Below are 15,018 nucleotides of genomic sequence, written 5' to 3'. Positions count from 1 at the left end.
GAAAGAAAGAAAGAAAGAAAGAAAGAAAGAAAGAAAGAAAGAAAGAAGGAGAGAGAGAGAGAGAAGAAAGAAAAGAAAGAAAGAAAGAAAGAAAGGAAGGAAGGAAGGAAGGAAGGAAGGAAGGAAGGAAGGAAGGAAGGAAGGAAGGAAGAAAAAGAGAAAGGAAGGAAGAAAGAAAGAGGGAGGGAGGGAGGAAGGAAGGAAAGAGGTTAGTGACAGTGGCTAACATTTTTCTAGCACCACTTACCATGAACTAGACCACCTGAATTGTTTCAATTAGTCTTTCACAAGCCTACAACATAGGTATGACTATCACTACCTCATTTTACAGAAGAAAAAAATGGAGACTTTCCCAGGGTTACACAGCCAATAAGCAGTAGAATAGGCTTCAGTTTCATGAAGTCTGACTCCGCAGATGTGTTTCATTGCAATACTATCTTCATGGGGCTTCTCCACACCTGGTTGAAAACTTTGGCTTCCAGAATATGTTGGAGGAATCAGATGGAGGGTGATTTAGGGTAAAATAATACAAAATAAAAATATGATACAATGGAAAAAACCAACCTAGTCCTCACCAGCAGTGGGATCTTGTGTTACTTATCTTCCCTGAGGCTTAGTCTTCTCATCAGCAAAATGGGGAGTTTTCCTACCTTGTAAAATGTAAAAATAGAGATGTGTGCACAACCACCTACCAAGTATTCAGTAAATGGAAGTGCTATAATGTGTGTGCCAGCATTCCAAAAAGCTAGCTGAAAGTAAGGCATTATTATTCATATAAAGTATTAATATTTATTAGAGTAGCATAGAAACCCTTCCAAGATTATAAAGCCAACCTAGAGTTTTCTTCCCTAAGTTAAACTCACAGAGAGTTTCAGTCAAAAATCCATAGAGTTAAAACAAACTTGTCTCCATCTTACACCCACCCTATTTATCTGGGCCAAGAGCCTTGAAATTCCTACCATAGGAATGTCAGGGCATTACACATGAAGGACAATTTAAGTATTATCCCATAAGGAAAGTAATCTCTTTTACACTTACCATTCAGATAGAATTTCTATTAATATGTTAACATAAATCCCTTTAGATACATTTCTGTACCTATACACATACACTTACAAATAGGTATTTATTTTAATGAGATCATAATACAAATGCTAAAATTGAAATCTACCTTTTTTTCCTTAAAAATATGCCATAGACCTCATTCTATGCCAAGACATGCAGATACATACCATCATTCTAATACCATCCTTATGTTCTACTATATAGATTTACTATGATTAACCAATTGGAAGTTTAAATGTCTTCCAATTTTTGCTATTATAAATAGCACTGCAACAAACATCCTTGTACATACATCTTTGTGTATTTATCCTTTAAGGTCTTAGGATAAATTCCTGGATATAGAATTGCAGTGTCATGGGCGCCTAGGTGGCTCAGTCGGTTAAGCGCCTGCCTTTGGCTCAGGTCGTAATTCTAGGGTCCTGGGATCGAGTCCTGAGTCCCCTGCTTGGTGGGGAGACTGCTTCTCCCTCTGCCCTTCCAGCCCCCAGCCCCCGCTCGTGTGCTCGCTGGCTCTCTCTCTTTCTCACAAAAATAAATAAATAAAATCTTAAAAAAAAAAAAAAAGAATTGCAGTGTCATATATACACACAATAAAACTTTGCTGTAAGAGCTTCCAGGTTGGTGAATACATCCACATGCCAGAAGCGGGGGTACACCCCAGTTCCGTGGGGACAGAACATCTCCTCTAGGGACTATTGAAGACCTTGTTCTATGTACCTCTTCATTGGGCTGTTCATCTCTATCCTTTATAAAATCCTTTATAATAAGCTGGTAAACAGGGGGCTGAGAAAATTAAATAATGTGAATAAAATTTACCACTGGTCAAGTACAGGGCTAGTATTGAAAACAACTCTGTTGGACACCAAAGCAAATGTCCTTTCTGCTCTTGCTGGGCCTCCTTATGGCTTGCTGGTCCAAGATTCAGGTCCTGGCATTTGGCATGTTGAGTACAAAACTGCAGAATGAGAAGACTGGCCAGTGTGAATAAGTTAAAGATTCTGAGTGGTTATTAACTGACCCAATTGGAGCAACATTGTTCACAATGATGAAGACAGTTGACGACATGTACAATCAAAAATCCCTAAGAACACTAAGTACAGGTTTGGACAGGGAGACATAGCTCTGGGATGCTGGGAGCTCGACAAAGCCTTAGAGGATAAATATTAGACCTGTGGAGAAGGGATGAAAAATTTAGGCTTTCTTAGCATGCAGGACTGGGTGGTAATTGAGTAATGACTCTATGGTATATAAAGATTTATTCTGTGGGACTACAGTCTGAATCCATGATGTGTACATGGCTTGATCTGTTACTTTACACACAATTCTCAACATTTGCTCTTGAGAGGGTTTAAATATAGTGCATTCGCATCTAAAAAAAAAATACTTTGCTATATATTTCTAAACTATATTTCTTCAGAAAGGTAGTTCCACCTTAGCTTCCCACTAACTGTTATGAGTAGAGGGATTTATTATAACTAGTAGGTTGAACCATATGAAATTTTCATATTTGTAGGTCAAAGGTAGTTAAATATTGGTAAATTCATATAGTTCCATCTAATAATTCATTCCTTTTTTAAAGATTTTATTTATTTATTTGACAGAGAGAGAGAGAGCACAAGTGGGGGGTAGGGGTTAGCAGAGGGAGTAGGAGAAGCAGGCTCCCCACCGAGCAGGGAGCCTGATGTGGGACTCGATCCCAGGACCCTAGGATCATGACCTGAGCCAAAGGCAGATGGCTTAACTGACTGAACCACCCAGGCATCCTAATAATTCATTCCTAATGGGGACCAAACATTGTGTTTTCATTGCAAACACTATGTTGGCCATTAAGAAAAGGGCAAGTAACATATTTGTATTGTGTACCTTTTCAGGTGGGATGGGAAGAGGAAATAAATAGATGAAGATTGTTTTCACTGCCCCTTTGACAATGAGCAATTATTTGAAGAACTCCTACTTTCTAATCTGGAAACCATCTGTTCTTGAGTAAGGTAAGGCATTGATTCTGAGTCACTTGATGGCAAAGAGTGAATTGTTACTCTACACCCCTTTTTTGTCAAGGGATAGATTTAATAAAACCGAAAAGAAATTGGTGCACATTGTCACAAGCCTTTGAGACCATCACCCTAAACACAGACTAAATCTGGAGAAGTCACAGCTAAAGAGACTTATGGCAACCCAGCCATTCATGGACTGTATTCCAGGGAGAGCCAGTCCTGCAAATGCTCTGAGAAGAAAAAGTTCTATGGCCATACATGTTGGGATTATTATCCCAACATCCTCTTTATTTTTTTTTTTAAGATTTTTATTTATTTATTTGACACAGAGAGAGAGAGGCAGGCAGAAGAAGAGGGAGAAGCAGGCTCCCGTTGAGCAGGGAGCCCAATGTGGGGCTCGATCCTGGAGCCCAATGTGGGGCTCGATCCCAGAGCCCTGGGATCATGACCTGAGCCGAAGGCAGACGCTTAACTGACTAAGCCACCCAGGCCCCCCAGGACATCCTCTTTAATTTAAAGTTTTTTATTTATTAAAATTAAATTAAGTTAAAAGTTTAATCCTGGCAAGTCACAGTGCACTGAAACCTTCAAGGCCTTGAGAAGGCCATGAGAAGCCCCGCAGTAAAGAAACCTGATCCTTTTATTGAACCCTGTGTTTTTCACATTTGTTTGACCACAAATCTCTTTGATCACGTGATATTTGTTACCACCCAGTGGAACAGACTTTCAAAAGTGTTCCAAACTCCCATTTTATTAGAGATGAACTTGAATTATGAAGATTACACAGTAAGTCAATGGCAAAACTATAATTAGATGTATTATCTCAAGCCATTCAACAGGTATTCATTGAGTGCCTGCTATGTACCAAAATCTGTGCGAGGCACTGGCAAATCTAGTGAACAAGACCAAATCCTTGATCTCAAAAAGGTTATGATCTAGTGGGAGGAAAAGACAAATCAACAGGCAATTTCAACTCACTGTAACTTGTAGTAATCTAGAACATGTGGCTGTTGAACACTTAAAATGTGGCTTCTGAAACCGAGGAACTGAATTTCTTAATTTAATTTAATTTTAATAAATTTAAATTTAAAAACTAAAGCAGTGTGAAATATTTTTCTATTAAATGCAGCTTTGTTATTTTGGCAGGACTATATTTCACTTTAACCATTGAGAATTTAGCATCTAAATTGAGTTGAGCTATAAGTATAAAATACACACCAGATTTCAAAGATTTAGTTCAAAAAATGTAAAATATCTCATTAATATCTTCTGTATTGATTACATATTGAAATGTTAATGTTGTAATACTGAGTTAAATAAAATAGATTATTAAAATTAATTTCATCTGTCCCTTATTTAATATTTTTAATGTAGCTACCATGAAAATTTAAACTACATATGCAGCTCATTTTATTCCTTATGGATAGAGTTGATCTAAGACTTAGTGCTCAGGGAGCACACAGGAAGATGCCTAACCAAGTTCTAGGGAAAGCTTCCCAAGAGACGGTTGTTAAAGTGAGATCTAAAGAAAGAAAAGGAATGAGCCAGAAGAGAAGAAGGAAGTGTGTTCCTAACAGAGGGAATGGCTGTGCAAAGGCCCAGAGGCCAAACAGAGTAGAGCACCTGGTTCCAGATCAGTATCATTTCCAGTGCACTGCACCTCCTCTGGTCCAGGCCAACAAATGCTCCCCCTACAGATCACTACCTCTGAAACCACTACAAGCTCTTTATTTGGAATGGAATATCTCTGAAACCACACATAGATATTAGGTGCTTGAAAAAGAGTAATATGTTCACATTTCATGTAAATTAAAGCTAAATGTAGACTCCATTCTTGCACAGGCCACTAATTCATTCAAGGTGTGCAGTGATTTCATATGTGCTCAAAGGAATCTTCTTTATAGGAAATAACTCCCACCAAAGCAAACATCATATTATTCCCAATAAGTATAATTGCAATTGGTTGTCATGAGGGCAGAGAAGAAGCTGAGCAGCAGAGGATGGGTGCAGCGGGAGACACTAGGAAGCCATGTAGCATGGTGATGAGAGCTCAGGCTCTGCCAGCTCCACTCCTTACCAGCCGTGTGACATCAGACAATCTCATAATCACTCCAGGCCTCAGCTTCCTCATTTGTAAATGAGGAAAGGAGAAGCATCTACCATCTTTGTCAGGACCTGCTTGGTGTACTGCAGGGTGTTGAGTAGCATCCCTGGTCTCGTCTCTGCCCACTAGCTGTCCGTAGCACCCCTCACCCCAGCAGTGACAACCACAAATGTCTCCAGATATTGCCAATTGTCCACTGGGGGGGAAAATCACTGCTTATTGAGAACCAATGATTACTGAATGAGTTGCTGTAAGGATTAAAGGGGATCCTGCAGGAGAAGCGGTGGTACAGTGCTGAAACTTGGCAAACAATAAAAGTCTCGTAAATAAATACAGAAAGGGAGGAAAAGCTCCTACAGGGATGACAATGGTGCTTAGCAGATCTGCCATTTTGTGAATTTAACCAGCCATCACGTTAGCCCAAGAACTTTCATCTATTCTGTCTCCTCCTCCCACCTCAAGAAGCCAGGCCCTGAGTCTCCCGGGTAATGTGGGCAGAAAGGCCCTGCAAATGGGACATGACTGCCTCGATGGATTTAATGGTGCTTTTTAAATGTGGATAATTATAGGGCCCCTTCTAAGCAAGTGCACCGGTGGCAGGAGGCTGCGGGCTCTGGGGCACCGTGGGCCCACATAGCTCAGCTCTGTTGAGCTCATGGTAATGTTATTAAATGTGCTCTCTCCTTTTATTAGGCATCTTAATAACCTCTAAGTTGCACCCAGGAGAGTTGGTGCAGAAAAGGAATTCTGGCCAACCTAATTTGTATTTGAAAATACCCCATAGGCCAACGGAACAAGATTCAGATGAATTTCACAGGCAGCTGAGGGCTACACAAGGCAAGTGTTTCCAAATTGTACTCGATTACTGAATGCAAAATGCGTGCCTCCCTGCCTTCCCCACCCCCGTTCTTTGCCCTCCTTCTCTGCTAATGCTGCTGTACCCCGACACATGAATATACAACCCACACTCCAGTCACTGGCTAACTAAGAGCCTTAATGTGGGTCCTTCCTTGTCTGCAGGGAAATAATGATAGGAGCTCATACTTATTGACCATTTATTACCCTGAGCCAAACCCCAGTGCATTCCTTAGAATAACCCAAAAGGTGAGAGAAATCGTTATCCCATTTTACAGTTGAAGAAACTGCAGTTTGAAAAGGTTAATATCTTGCCAGAAAGAATCACACAACGAGATAATTACAGAGCATAGATAAAAACCCAATTCCATCTAACTCCCAAACTGGTGCTCTTCACCACCCACTAACATTATTCAATAGCCGAGTGGTGACAAGGAGTAAGTCCATTTATTAGTTCACCATGTTTGGGTGACCATATGTTCCAGAACTGTATGGAGTGTTGGGAAAAGACACTGCGCCTACCCTCAGAGATTTCACAATGGTAATTACACACAATGGAAAGAATATTTTAAGGAATCAAGAAAGAGGAGTCACAACTCATATTCATTTAACAAACATTTCATGAGAAGTTACTATATGCCAGGCAGTATGTTCTAGCTACTGGGGATATTATCACAGTTACAAATAAAGGGGACAGATTTGAGAGAAACATTCCAGGCATAGAATGACTGAAAGGGTAAGGAACAGACGGAAAGCAAAAGAGACTTAGATTTCCCGTGTACAAGAGACTGTGAGAATGAGCTAGCCATTAGGGAAGATTGAAGGGTGGAATTTGGAGAAGTGGTGAGCTTGTCTTCAGGATTGTTATGTTAGAGTGGTCATAAGACATTGTAATAGTTTCCAGTTACTGCTATAACATATTACAATAAACCTAGTGGTTTTAAACAACACCATTTAATTTCTTCCAGTTATGGAGATCAGAACTCGAAAGTAGTCTTATGAAATAAAAATCAAGGTGTTTGCAGAGCTGGTTCTTCCTGGAGGCTCCAGGGAAATAACCGTTCCTTGCCTCTTCTAGATTCTGGGGGCTGCCAGCATTTCTTGGCTGCTGGTCACATCACTCCACCTTTTGCTTCCATCATCACATAGTTCTTTTCTGTCCTCCTGCATCCCTCTTGTAACCACACTTATAATTACAATAGGCCCACTGGGATAATCCTAGATAATCTCCCCATTTCAAATCCTTAATTTTTTGTCATCTCAGTTAAGGTTCACAGGTTCCAGGGACTGGGACATGGACATACTTGGGGGAAACATTATTGAGTCTACCACGGACACTTAGGAAGAGATGTTCTATTTTTTTTTTTTATGTTATGTTAGTCACCATACAGTACGTCATTAGTTTTTGATATAGTGTTCCATGATTTATTGTTTGCATATAACACCCAGTGCTCCATACAAGATGTGGAAGAGATGTTCTACACACAGTCAGAAAGGTAAGTCTAGAACTTGGGGGAAATGATATTCATTCATCCATTCAACCATTCAATAAACATTTATTAAGCAGTTAATATGTGCTAAGAAGACAACTGCACCAAAACAGTAGATTTGGAACTCATCCCCATAGTTCATAGGTGATGGGGGCTTATGTAAACAGAGTGTAGAGAGTGAAAAGTAGACAACTGAAGACAACATTTTGGGGGACATTTACACATTTCTGGAACAGACAAGAAAAGGAAAACCAAGGTGAACTTGTCCAGATTAAGACCTATCACGCAGCACCCTTTGTACAGGCTTGTTTATATTGAATGGGTGACCATAGGTGATTATACATATATATGGAATGTGATTTTGAAATATGCTGTCTGGTGGAAGGGAGGTAAGGCAGATAAAGGGGGGGAGTTCAGGTACATTTCTTCTTCTCTGGAAGGTCTATTCTCCAGCCTCTGATCGACACGAGTCACTGTGGTTCTGGCCTATTCTTTTCTTCTTTTCTCAGCCAAGTGCAGCCATTAAGCACTTCACATCCAATCGCTACTGCCCGAGCTCTTGGCTGCCCCAGTAATGGAGGCAGCAAGAATTTAATCCATGGCAGCCTCAGGTGCAGAAAGATGATACTAAATATTTCATTCCTGGGATGATGGGAACTGGAAGCCCCTGGAGAGGATCTGGCTGAATCTTTTAAGTGAGCCCTTCCAGGAATCCATTGGATAACTGTGCTATTGGCAGTAATGATTGCCACTCGGGCCTTCGCTTCCCAGTGGGAGGGGAAGCAGCATTAATGTGCAACAGTGTTAAAAGGCCAGCTCCAGCTCCGGTTCAAGGAAATTAATTTTTTTTTAAATTCTGCTTTCAGAGGTTTCCTGTCAACTCTCTGGATCCAAAACACATTTGTCACCCATTTTTCCCTTTTTTGTTTTTCATAAAGAGCCAAATGAAAAGAGAATAAAAAGATCTAACAAAGAGAAATCATTTAAGTTACATTTATTCTCTTCAGGAAATTACCTGCTTTGGCATACATCTTTAACTCCTCTCAATCTTTAATAGCAAGCACTAGAAGACAGTAGGTGTTAGAATGGACAAGAGAAAAACAGATGCATTATCTTGGTGAAAAATTGCATAGATTGTGTTGGTAAGTAAATACCACTTGTTAAGCACTAAAGTATTAAAATGAAAAAAAGAGACTATTTTTCCTTAAAAATTAAGTGTTTTGAGAAGCTGGATTAGATTTTTTTTCATTACTCTTCACAAAATTGAAAACAGATGTATATGCTATAGACTTAAAAGTAAAAAAAGAAAGTTCAAGGTCAGTTTCAGTGTAATATGAAGGTGAGATGACCTGAAATATGACCCTTCTGCCCTTGAGACCTGAATTCAGATCTGATTTGTGATTTTGGTCAGAGCTGCAAACATCTGAAGGAGTGGGGTGCAAATTAGAAGTTAAAGAAATATTGAGCAGGGAACTGGGCTCCTTGGAAGTAACCACCTCACAACTCCTCCCTAACCCTGCCCATCCTGAAGGAAACTCTACTATCCAACCCAGTGTCTTCTGCCTCCTGTGAACTCCTTCCTTGCTATCTGAACCATTCCCTGTGTCATATAGCTTGCTTCCCTCAAAGAAATATGAGCTCCTTAAGGGAAAGTTGGGTGGAAGCTATTAGAAGCCTACATGGTCTATTTACCTGCTCCCAAACTATTGTTTGCTTCATAGATTAGCCTGAGGTTGGCTTAAATGCAGATGTAGCAAATTTTTATTTATCTTTGTATCCTGTTTCCCATGGAGGGATAAGTGAACTAAAGGAAGTGTGAAAGGAGATTTTAGATGGTAGCACATTTTCTCTAAAGAGAAAATATTACTATTTAGTAAACATTAATACATACTAAATAGAAAGCATTTTCTATGGGTACCAACATTATTTTAATGTGCCCTAGAAATATACACTTTAAGAATCCTTCAAGAGCACCTGGGTGGCTCATTCAGTTAAGCCACTGACTCTTGATTTCGGCTCAGGTCATGATCTCAGGGTCCTGGAATAGAGCCCAGCCTCTGGCTCCCCGCTCGGCGGGGAGGCTGCTTGTCCCTCTTCCTCTTCCTCTGTCCCTCCCTTTCTCACATGCATTCGTGCTCTCTCTCTTTCTCAAATAAATAAATAAAATCTTTTTTAAAAAAAGAATCCCTCAAGATATCATGACTATGGAATATAAATATATAATAGCTTTCAAAAATGAATTTCTGTAGAAAAATGTTAAGTCAAAGTTCACATGGAATTTAGATATGGCAAAAATCATGAAGATGATGTACAAAGACTGAAGTGTTGGAAAACACTGCCCTAGGCCATTGAGCACAATATTTTTTATATCATCCAACAAATATTTGTCAATTGAATGTATCTCAAATGCTATTATTTGCTTATCATCATAGTAGCTTTTTTTATATATCTTGAGAAAATATCAAGAAGAGAATCATTTGACAGAATAAATAAATAGAAGCTTTCATAAGCACTGATCATCATGACAATGAGCTCTGGAATAAGAGCAGACCTCTGGTCAAGTTCTGGCACTGTAATTTTCTAGCAGAATTTCTAAATGTAAATAATTATGTGTTCAGTGCTTCAGTGTTCCCATTTGCCAAATGAAATTGTTATGAGGAGGAAATTAGATAATGTTTTCAAAGTGCTAGCATGGTGCCTGGCACATAAAAAGAGCCCAATATATGGCAACTGTTATTATTAACAATAACAGTGTCAGCAATAATAATACAAATTGGCATTTGTATGGAAATTCATGTCTTTTAAATGGCTTTTATCCAACCATTAGCATTTATCCAACCCATCTACTAGGTGCCAAGTACTGTGTAAGACTCAGGGATTCAACTGTGGAAAAAGAAAAGCATGACTGCAGGGTGGACAGGGTAGAGAGAGTATAGAATCAGGTGGCCTATTTTCAAGTCCAAGCTTTGTTACTTCTACTTGGACAAGTGACTTAAATTCCATGCCTCCATTTTCTCATCTATAAAATAGTAGTAATAATAATAATCATAAAAACAATTAATAATGATCTTGTAGGGTTGCTGTGATGATTAAATGAGTTCATGGGTGTAAAGTATCAACATTATCAGAAAGGTATCTCTGCAGTACACTGAGTTTATTTTGGCTTTTACTGTTGTACTACTTGCCCTCACAAGGCCATCATAGTCTTCAAATGGCAGCTGCTTTCCAAACTTTATATTTGCCACAGATTATACCCAACCACTAATTCAGAGACAAAGGTGCAGCCATTTAAGGATGTTTGAGGTTTCTCTGCTAAGAACATTTTATCACTGAATCCAATCAATTACTTCATATAGATTCCGATCAAGCCAGTCTTATAATGAGAGTAGAAGGTCACCTACATCGTGTATTCTCCACCCACTAGGAAAATTTCCACCCTTGTCCTCTATACCTAGAGACTAGAGCACACAAACATAGACACATACACCTTCCCATTGTGTGAAAGTTGTGCTGTAAATGGAAATATCAAACAAGGCAACTGCTTCACACTTGAACCTGAGGCCAATTTGGAGCAAGCACTGACCTAAAGCCTTCCGTAGGAATGACTGGTTATCTGAATGCAGCTATACTATCTGTGTAAGAAGGGATATAAAAAGCCTGATTTTTTTTTAATCCAACAATTTTTTTTTTTTTTACCCTGATTGAAAATCCAGACAGGTACCTGAATGGCCAGATTCAAAATGTAGATAATGTAGCTGCATGAACCCAGCCCCAGATAGTGTCAGAACAACCATTCTTTTGACAAGTGAAAACAGCCAAGTCAAGACATTCCAGCCAGAGACTGTGGCTTCTCCCCCTGATGAAAATAACTGCTTCATTCTGGGCTGTGCCAATGCAGCCTCAGACATAAAGGTGATGAAGGGCTGTTTTCAAAGCCCAAAGTCTTGCCTCAGGACCATTTAGAAAACATGGCTGGCTAGGGAGCCATCATACACATAAGTCAATGAAATATTACCCCTAATTGAGTGGGCCATTTGAGAATGCAACCAAGAGCGTGTCCAAGGAGTCAGCACTCCCCTTTACAACTCCCCAAGCCCCTCCTGGGTTAGTATCCATTTAAAGAGAGAGGAAAAAAAGACCACTTTCATCACTTAAGTGTAAATGAATCAAAGTATGATATGGATAGGGGAGCAATCAGGTTCCCCTGATGACTGATCTATTAAAGGGAATGAAAGGTGATTCATTCCGGATGTGGTACTCCTGAAACGCACTGCTGGGTCATTTATTCTAGACTCCCCAAACTTCCACAAATACAGAAGGTTACTTAGGAGTTCAGTTGGCATGAAGGACATAGGAGAATTAGTGGCCTTAAAAATGAAAAGATTTTGGATGCATCAGATTTGGTCACTAAGGGCAATCCAACTTCGTCTCTAAGTCACTCTTGAAAATTCCATTAAGAAGTCTCCTAGAGAAACTAATCCCAAAGCCAGTTTTGAAAAGCCAGGTATCTCCCAATACTAAAGAGGCACATTAAAGTCAGCAGTAGCAAACTGGTCTGTTTCTTTTGGTCCAAACAGTGCTTTGTTGTTTTCATTTAACGTACTGTCAATATATAAAAATCAGGATATTTGACTGGGATTTTACATCTCTTGAAGATCATCTGACACTCTATTTCCATATGGTGACAATCAGCAGAAGTTGAGTAGTGGCTACATTTTCATACAATCCCCGTGGTCTCTATCTGGCCCCCGTGACACATCATGTTAACTGTTGGCCTCTGTAGGCAATGACTTTGCAACTGCTATCATGAAGTGCCTATATAGACAGAAACCAATTCTATTCCCCTGGTACCGACAAAGAATCTACATTAAGGACTGAATATGGGGCAAAGTCAAAACTGTCTCCAATTGGCTTGACGTGAAACCTCACCCAACAGATGCCTCATGCTGAGTGGGGACAAACTGGCTGATTTAGATCCTTTCTCTTGAAAGGTATGACATATCTGTGAGGCAGCTTGAGCTAGCTGTCAGTTTTCCATAAGGTCTGCCATATATCCCAGTTTTGAAGATACCAGAATCCAGAATGTTGTGTCCACTAAGGCTGACTAAAATTTGCAATAATTCCTATTTCTGGAGATAGGCTAAGCTTGTCTCTTTTTAGAAGTTTTAGAGACAAAAATATGCACCTTCTGCCTATCTCAAAGCTCTACTCTCTCTACACTTGCATCATAATGGGGTAATATTGCTTTAAGAGGAAGCAAAGCAGAGTGGGGAAGAGGAGGGCCTCTAAAATCCAAATGCCTGGCTTTGAGTCCCCATTCCATATTTTAGGCAAGTCTCTTTACCTCCTTGAGCCATTGTCTCATCTTGTAAAAAATGAGATTGAAAATAGTACCCACATCCAAAAAAGAAAAAAATAGTACCCACATCATAGGACTGTTGCAATAATTAAATAAAGCAACACATGTTGGGGTGCCTGGGTGGCACAGCTGATTAAGCACCTAACTCTTGGTTTCAGCTCAGGTTGTGATCTCAGCAGGGTGAGATAGCTCTGCACTGGGCTCTGCACTCTGCCCAGAGTCTACTTAAGACTCTTTTTCCCTCTCCCCCTGTACCCACCCTACCCCAGCCCCACCCTCAAATAAATAAATAAATCTTTTTTAAAAAGAAAAAGGAAAAACATGTAAAACACTTCATGCAGCACTTGCCTAGGTAACATGTATTCCATAAATACTAGGTTTAAAAAAGTGAAATCTACAATGTGAAACTTTTCACCTATAACTTGTTTAAACCTTTCACTTTAGCCTTCCTGTTGCTCCCATGGACCACCCAAATATAAATTGTACAACCCCATGTTTTATACTTTTGTCCCCAAAACTCCTCTCTTGTTTGAATACTCTCTTTTTTCTCTGTATTTAATATACTCTAATCCATGTAATAAGGCTTAATCCAAGTATCACTTTGCCCACAAAGCCTTCCCTGACGACCCCAACTACAGCATGAACTCCCACTCTTCTATAATCCAACCTGTGAACCAGCAGATATTTCAAAACTGCCCAGGGCATTGCAATGAAAATGATATTGTTGCACACTAACACAGCAACCTGAGTGTAGCAAAAAGAATGATGTACAGCTTTTCCTCTTGCAGTCATGGTCACGTATATGATACGGTGAATGTTTCACAATCACCCAAAGGCTTAGAGGCATTTCACCTCAAAATTCCCTGCAGTAAATTCTTTATATTAACAGTTAGTGTCTGCTTCCTAGTCATTGTAGCTACTGATCTTGATATGATAAAACTAAATAATATTAAAATACAAAGTATCACTGATGGGGGATAAAAACTTTGAAAGTAGAGCCAACGGGACTTGTTGCTGGATTAGTTTGGGGATGTGAAGAAAGGAGCCACCAAGAATGACTCCTAGATTTAGAGATTAAACAAGTGAGGGAATGGCAGTGCTCTCTCCTGAGACAGGAGACACTGAGGAAAATGTGAGAATTTTCTTGGGAGTGAAAGTAAAATCAAGAATTCTGGCCATGTTAAATTAGTGATGCCAATTACAAATCCAAACAGACCAATGAAGAGGGAAATTGTAGGAGTCTGGCACTCAGGAAGATACTGAAGTTACAATATAAATTTGTGAGTCATTACTATAGAGATGATATTTAAAGCTAAGAGACTGAATCAGATTACCTGGGGGAGAGAAGGGGGAGGATGGAGAGAAAAAAGAAGAGGGCCGAAGAAACAGCCCTAGAGACAACTAACCCAACTAAGAAGAGATAGGCAGTGACCTAGGAGGAACACCAGGAGACAGTGGCATAGCACAAGTTGTGTCAAGAAATTTTCAAGAAGGAGGAGTGGTCAGCTGTGACAACATCGCTGACAGGATGAGTAAGATGAGGCCTGATTATCAGTCATTGAATTTAACAAGATGGCAGTCACTGTGCCATTGTTAAGAAAGTTTCAGTGAAGTGGTGAAGATTAGCATGATTAGAAAAAAAGAGAGAGTAGTAAATACAATCTAGTAAATTCTCCTGAGATGTTTCATATAAAGGGGAGCAGCTATGTGTGTGGATATCTATCCATAAAAGTAAAGTAGAAGCAAGAAGACCAATGGGAGGCTATTAAAATTGTCTAAGTGATAGAACAAGTTGACCTCTCAGATGTAGGATGGTTATCCAATTCCACTAAAATCTAAAAAATAAAGTAATTATGTGGCCAATATCCTGGCATAATGGAGGAGCTGATGTTGTTTTTTTTCTTTTTCAAACTTTTATTTAAATTCTAGTTAGTTAACATATAATGCAATATTGTTTTCAGGAGTAGAATTTAGTGATTCATCATCTACATATGACATCCAGTGCTCAACACAAGCACCCTCCTTAATGCCCATCAGCCCAAAGACCGAATCAGGAGTATTAGAAATAAAGAGAACCTCAGATTATCTAATCAACCTCAACTGCCACTCACCTGCCGTTTTTCAAGTAGAGAAACTGAGACTGAAAGAGAT

Source organism: Mirounga leonina, unplaced genomic scaffold (genome assembly GCF_011800145.1).
Source record: "Mirounga leonina isolate KUSES-001 unplaced genomic scaffold, KU_Mleo_1.0 Mir_104, whole genome shotgun sequence".
Classification (NCBI taxonomy): Eukaryota; Metazoa; Chordata; class Mammalia; order Carnivora; family Phocidae; genus Mirounga; species Mirounga leonina.
Note: the sequence above shows the minus strand (reverse complement) of the source record.